The sequence below is a fragment of the Galeopterus variegatus genome, unplaced genomic scaffold (assembly GCF_000696425.1).
Source record: "Galeopterus variegatus unplaced genomic scaffold, G_variegatus-3.0.2 Scaffold12703, whole genome shotgun sequence".
Lineage (NCBI taxonomy): Eukaryota > Metazoa > Chordata > Mammalia > Dermoptera > Cynocephalidae > Galeopterus > Galeopterus variegatus.
In genome coordinates this window covers 6,946-14,275 of record NW_007738814.1, presented here as the reverse complement: position 1 = coordinate 14,275, position 7,330 = coordinate 6,946, and the positions used below count along the sequence as shown (strand labels likewise).

General features: G+C 41.0%; 1 pseudogene; it reads right to left on the bottom strand.

Moving 5' to 3' along the window:
• Positions 1 to 3,731: 3,731 nt before the first annotated feature.
• On the bottom strand, positions 3,732 to 6,660 carry LOC103581268 (annotated as a pseudogene).
• Between the last annotated feature and the right edge of the window lie 670 nt (positions 6,661 to 7,330).

Here is a 7,330-nt window from a genome sequence, read left to right as displayed (position 1 = left end):
TTGTGCATCATATGTTTTTGTCCCAATATCTTACTAAGATGTTTTTATTTAACTTAAGACATCAATGAGTAACAGGGTTACTACACATTTTTTCTCATAAACTTAATTCTTTTTATAGTATCTTTTTCCATTAATTCCAACCATTCTCTTACCATTAATATAATCCCCTGTAAATGATGTTTGCCATCTTAAGTTATGTTTAGGACGTCCCCTAGGAGGGTACCAAATATTTTCTTTTCCCATTTTATAATCCATATAACCATTTACCCAGATGGAGGGAAGAGGATGGAGATTTCTCTTGTTTATTAAGTTCTTTGGTAAAAACAATTGCTCATGGCTATTCATAAGGTGTTTTTAAAACATCCATTGGTGTAATAAACTGACTCAAAAGGGACAATTTAGAATTGTTCAATCTTCCTGGATCTTTTGTGCGATAATCTAATTTTATGACAACAACTGTTTGTGTGTCATTTTTTACATCTTTTGGAAACTCAGGAAACTGCCACGCTGACCAAAACATCAAAAGAGAAAGTGAAAGTAGCACCACTGTGCCAAGGCAGAGATCTTTACAGTGAAAGCAAGTGCTGGTAGCTGTGGCCCTGCCAGCAGCTCTCCCTCCGGGGCCTTGCCAGCTCGGAAAGGGCAGCCCCAGCTATTCTTTTCAAGACCCCGCCATGGCGTGGACCACGCCATGTAAAATTGGGGAAACTTCCTGGATCATGAACCATTGATATAGACAAGCCCTGAGCTACTCGCATCTGCGCTGCTGGCTTCAGTAGTTCGTGACTTGCACTGCTGCTCAGTCAGCTCAGTTTGCCTCTTTTTACATCCTGTGGAAAGGATTACACATAATAATCCAGAAGCATAAGATAAAATAGAACTGATAAGCAAAACAACCTGAGTTCAAGGTGAGGCCCAAATCAGTTGTGCTACTAGTATCCCAGGCAGAAGACATGAATGAATCTTTTTTAGGAAAAATCTGTACATCTCTGAGACTTATTAGAGACTCCAACTGAGGAATTTGAGCTAATATTATTTGCTCATGAATCATACTTTTATGATAAAATCATATCTCATTAACCATGAATTGCTATTACAGCGTTAGCTTTTCTTTAGGAGACAGTCTCTGCCTGATGTAAAATAACCTTGGGTGACAGAAACTATTGCACTTATTAGAGCTTATCAATTAGCCAGGAAAAAAAACAAAAAACAAAAAACAGGAAAAAGCAGACATGATTTTGCAGTAGTGCACAAGTTTGGGACATTTGGATAATTTGTAAACAAAGTAGTTTCTTACATCTTCTAGAAAACTCACGGAAGTTTTTAGACAAGTTAAGAAACTTTTTTATTTTTTTACTTTATTTTTGGAATTATTTTAATTTATCCATATACAATATAGTTGATTTTTTTGTCCCTTTACCGATTCCTCCTTTTCCTCCCTTCCTGTCCCCTTAAGTTAAGGAACTTTTTGAGTCACTCCTACATCCCTGATACTTTGCTAATACAAAGGTCAAAATGAACACACAAAAATTGATGATATAAAAGCTAATAAAACTAATAAAACTGCTATATTGGATAATTATGTCCAAAACACAACCTTACCCTAGGTTATAATCCTGTCTTAACCCTCAGAAGATAAATATCCTGAGAGAGTCAAATAAATTATTACAAAATATCAATGTCTTATCTGGGATTTTAAGTAAAAAAGATTGGAAAAAAATTCTTTTTTCTTTCTTTTCTTTTCTTTTTTTCTTTTACTGTTTTAAGCCACCAAATTTTGGGGTAATCTTTTATGTATTTATTTATTTATCTAAGTTTTATTTTATTTTGTCAATATATTCAAATAGTCTACTTCATTCAGGTGATCTGTTTTCTTTAGAAAGCTGCTTTGTGACTGCAGATGATTTCAAATTAACATGAGTTAAATTTCTCTATTAAACAACGGTACATAATATAGACAGATTGGCTACTCTCTTAAATCAGCACATTAAAAAGACAGCAGAGGCTGCTTCTTGGTCACACGTGACCATCCAGCAGCAAAATCCTGGGGAATCTCTAAAGGTGGAGCATGGACAGAAACAAGACTCAAATACCCTGTGTACATCTTTATGTAGATTTCCTTCAGTTTTGTTTCTTTCATGGGAGTTGAATATATTTTATTTATCGTCTGCCTATTTTCTCCATGTTTTAAAATAATTACTGGAAAAAATGCTTCAACTCTTTTAATTGATAAAAAGCTGTTTGTTTTGTGTTTCCAAACTGTGGCGGTGGTACACTAATGCTTACATCTACTGAACTTGTCAACATTCTAAACACAAGAGCATCCATGTCTATACACACACACACATAAGTATGCTTTTGGAGTAGTAAATGATAGATGCATACTTTGCAAACAAAGAATGTTTCTCACCTCTGTTAGAGACTTCATCAAAAATGTAAAATTAGTTTTAAAATGTACTTTTACATGCACTCGCACTTACCAGAGAGTCGGCTATTATAAGTTTCAGGTAGGTACAAAAATAAATAATATAAAAGAAAAAATAATGCTTTAGTAGGCTCTTGTGCCCAAAGCAGTCCTAGCCTAGGTTCTATCTAATCTAATCTTTGAAAAGATGGTGACGCCAGTGAGATGGAAGCGTAGACCTCTCCCTTTGTGTTCAAGAACAACTGAGAAGCTGTTCATAAATGAAAATAGCAACACATTGAGGGAAAAACACTTTTGTTTCCCCCACCTGAATGTCTATGGAGACCCACATACCTGGCACATCTGGAGATGGTAGGAACAAGGCAGAGGGACTGGGACTGTCAGTAATAGAGACATGATGGGAGCCACTGTGGTTCCCAGTGTCCTGCTCTGCAGAGAAAACCAACAGCCAGCCCAGAAGCCCTGGACTCCCCACAGTTGCTCATCTTTGCAGACTCAACCTGTCTGAGCCAATGCCCATCCCAGGAGCCATCAGTTGTCTTTCTTTATATTTACCCAAATGTGTTGCAAACTTTTGATGCTATAATTGTAGGTGCAAATTATTATACTTCTGTCCAAACCCACATAAAGCACAGCACTTAGAGTAATCTCAAATGTAAACTACAGATTGAGAGTGATAATGGTGGGTCAATAAAGCTCATGTATTGTAACAAATGCCATTATTTTTTGATCTCATTTCTATTAATTTTTGAAGGTTTACTGTTGTCAAAATGTTTTTCTCTCTGCATAAGAAGCATAATCATTTTTTCTATAAAATGCAAGAACAACCAATTTCCCCATCAAGTAAAGTAAAAATTGGGATTTTTAAATTAGTCCAAAGTGGCTTTTAGGACCTTAGTTGTAGACTGCTGCACTGATATCATGATAAACCAAAGTGTAGGGCTGGGTCTGGTTTTGTTTTGGTTTTCTTTTCGATATCCGATCCTCACACATCAAGTTCTGGAAATGTTTCCATTGTAAAGCAGTGATATGTTTGGATTGTACCACTGGGATGCTTCTTGACACGTTCTGCAGAACCCATGTTGACTGCCACGTAGTCATCAAGGTAAAAATAAATAAATAAATAAAAATTCATGGTCTCCTCCTAGGTGAACCATTCACTGGAAATCTACTCGCTGCAACAAGAAACCTCCAATTTTACCAAAACCTTTCACAAACTGGGAACCTTCTTGTGAATTGTCAGTGTAGCTGCGAATGTTTTGTACTTGTTAGCACATCATTCCAAAAGGGAATGTTCTTAATCAGCTCACATTTTTGTCCTGTCTCTGTCTGTGAAATGAGATTTATCCTCTCCTTGTTCTAGATTTAGAGAAGTTTCATTTGTTCTGTGACCTGGCAATAAGAAATGTATCTCATTGCATCCAGGATTTCATAGACCATTAGAATCTCGATATCCACCATTTCTAAAGCCTTTAGTGTGTCTTCAGTGCCAAAACTGTACTTGACCATGTCCTGGCTGGTTTCATCAATGTATCATCCTATTAATTTCTTCTCTGGAATGAATTTCACAGTGGGGAGGACTTCAGTAAGTAACTCAATAACTAGGTTGAATCCATTTCCATCACCATAGGATATATCGACTAATTTTAAAACTTTTCATTGCAATCTCTGGTCAAACATATGAATTGAATTAGTTCAGATTTAAAGTCAGCTGGTCCAGCTAAAATGAGACCATCCAAGTTCACTCTGTCCCCACAAGTAGACAGCTGCACAGCAGTCTCTCCTGCTTTCCAAACACAGTCATGTCACTTTTCCACTCTTAAATGGTGTCAACCAAAGTAAAACCACCACCTGTTTGAGGAAAAACAAATAAAGTTTATTTGAGAACTTGATAATTGATTCTAGAATTGGGCAGCACTCTAGACCAAAAGGTTCACAATGCTCCACCTCGCCACACGTGCAGATCATATTTGTAGCCATGGAAACAGAAATACCATACGGAAACACCAAGTGTTCTGCAGCTGGAATTTCCTTATATGGTCATTTTTGGCGGAATTCATCCTCTGATTGGCTGGAGCTTCACTTGCTGTGATTGGCTGAGACTTGCTTGCTTAGTTACAAGAGTTTTCTCTCTGGTTAGGATACCATGACTTTATACACCATGTAAGGTTAGGGTTACTATGTACAGAGAAACATTTAGGTAAAACCCAAAATATGTACACAGGCAGCCTTAGGACAAATTTGTTTCAGAGTCTTTAGTTAAAAGATTCATGATGCTCAAGCTGAGGAAGCCGCTGGGCTACATCTTAGGTGCCTGGGCCAGACTGATGCTGTTCTCTTTGTCAATGGGCAAAACTCAAGGTTGACCAGTCTCCTCGGCTGTGATTCTTTGGTAGATCTGCAGTCAACTTTTGCAGGACTTCCTTGGAGTGTGCCAAAAAGTGGGCCACTAACATCAACTACGACAAAGCCAAATGTGGTGTCGTGGTACTTCGTTATAAGGATTGAGTCTTTGTTGTACAGATGTAATGGCTCCAAGACTGAAAGGTTGGCTTCCTAGTGAGTTAATGTTAGGTTTATTTCCAAATTCATCTGCTAGCATTTTTGTCACTCCTAAAATCTCATCTTTGGGAGAAATAAGAAATGATATCATTCTGGTGCCAATGGCCAGTGGAGGCCAGTGGTCTGAGCCCCGGAGCATGGTTTCCTTACACCTGAAAGGAGGAAGAAACCCTTCTCTGGCCATCCATTCCCAGGAGCTACTACTCAGAGGTCCAGGAAGCAGGAGGTGGCTGGTGCCTTGTTCTCCCAATGTGGCCATGTGTCATGACCTGGGTATCCTGAGGAGTCTGTGAACCTAGAGGGCACAGGGGTGGGAGGGCACTCACCCATGGGCAGCCTCCACACTCTTACTGAGTGTCTTGATCCTCCAGATCTCCAAGCTCCTGTAGGCAGCACTGGGGGCATGTCCACTTTCTGGCCTCCTCCTCCCTAAAGGCACAGTGTCTGGTGACATACAGGGCAGTTCCCTCTCTCCAGCAGCTGCAACCTGCTAATGTGGGCCTGTGACATCTCTTCTTCTAGGGGAGAAGTGAGGGTGGAAGTTCAATCAGAGGGGGCCTGTGCACGGTGGGAGCTCTGTGCCCTGGCCTCCTATTGACTCTTCTTGTAGCACACTGCAAGGAGCTCACCTGTTAGCTGTACCTGTAGCCCCGATGTCCTGTGTGTAGAGCCAGGAGGCAGGAGGCGTCACCTTCCATCCTGCCATCAGGTCGAGTGGGCGAGATTACTGCTATGCTGAGGGATGCTGATAGCTGAAGAGTTGTCACTGTGTGAGGATGGGGAGTATATAGGGACATCTGTACCTTCTTCTTAATTTTGTTGTGATTCTAAAACTTCTCTAAAAAGTAGAATTTATTGGAAATAAATGGCACATACAGTTGGGAGATATGTTGACCATTTCTGAGAAATTAAACTTAGACTTACCATGTGATTGAACAGTACTGCTCCAAGTCATTTATCCAACTGACTTGAAAACTTAAGTTTACACAACAGGCTCCCTCATGGGATGCTGCATCAGCTTCGTCAGTGGGAGCCATTCCCTGCTCTCTGAGTATTGCTGGCACAGTGACAGTCCATGAAAAGTTCCCGTCAACTTAGAGTGTGTACATGTTCCTATTTTTATTTCCATGATTGCTCCAATCCGTCTGTTAAGGAGGGGTGCTACCTAATCACCCCATCATCTCCCCAGCACCAGCACAGCTGTCTTCTCCCTGCTTTTGTCACAGTGAGGGTGTGGGTTGTCACACTGTCTCGTAAAACGTAGTGCACAGCAGGTCCTTGGATCTCACACATCTCAGCTCCATGGAGACTGTTCCCGTGGGCATGTCCCTGGTCATGTTGACTTTGCCCTCAAACTTCTGAGCACAATTTATGTCACCATTATTCAGGTTGACTCTTCACAGCAAGCGTTTGTCTCAGGGCCTGTGACACCCAGTGCATGGCACAGCAGTGAAGCTGTATCTGGAAGCCAAGCAGGAGACCTTCACTGAGGCCCCAGGCTTCCTCATCTCAGCCCCAGATGGAAACAGCTGGACCTTGGATTGGGCACCTGTGGAGTGGAGACTAGAGTGGATAAAATCTCTCTGAACTGGCCCCAACCTCTCCTCAGCCCTGGCACTGAAAAGTCCCTTACCTTTTTTGCTGCCATGAAGAAAAGCGTTCTCCAGCTCCATTCTATAATGAGAAGCTGTGCTCTGAGCAGACTCAGCAGGGAAATGGGTGGTCACTGAGTGATGTTCTCAGAACACAGACATATCTGTATGTACCTCAGTAGACCTCAGTTTATTTGCATATTAATGAGGTAGAGCATTTCATAGCTCAAGACCTGATCTAGCCTGAGAAGGATGAAATAGAAAATACATGAATCATTCAACAGTGCAATGCTGAGTGTCCAAAGCCTAAGCCCGTCAGAGAATATGCGTCTCTCACCACAACACTGAACTATGTGCGGACAGAAACCCTCCCTTTGAGGAATGTGCTCCACATTGTGAATCCACATTGGAGTAGTAGGGAGAGCCCATGGAACATTTATGGCTCCATAAGTGTCCAAAAGTTTGAACAGGTTCATTGACGCCATTTTGATCCTACCAGACACCAAACACCCATTGGTGACTCAGACAGTGACCACTGTACTTTCCACATGGTTGTCCAGCAGGACACACTGATAGCGGAGAGGCCTCCTGGACACTCTTGAGGATTTCTCCAGCACCTCCCTGGGTGTCCTGAGCTCCAAGCTGCTTGACAGAAAGACCCCTGGTTCTCAGACTAACCTTGTGATGAGTTACCCAGTGCTGTGTTTCTGATTATACTGATGATAAGAATCAAATGGGGATCTTCATAAAC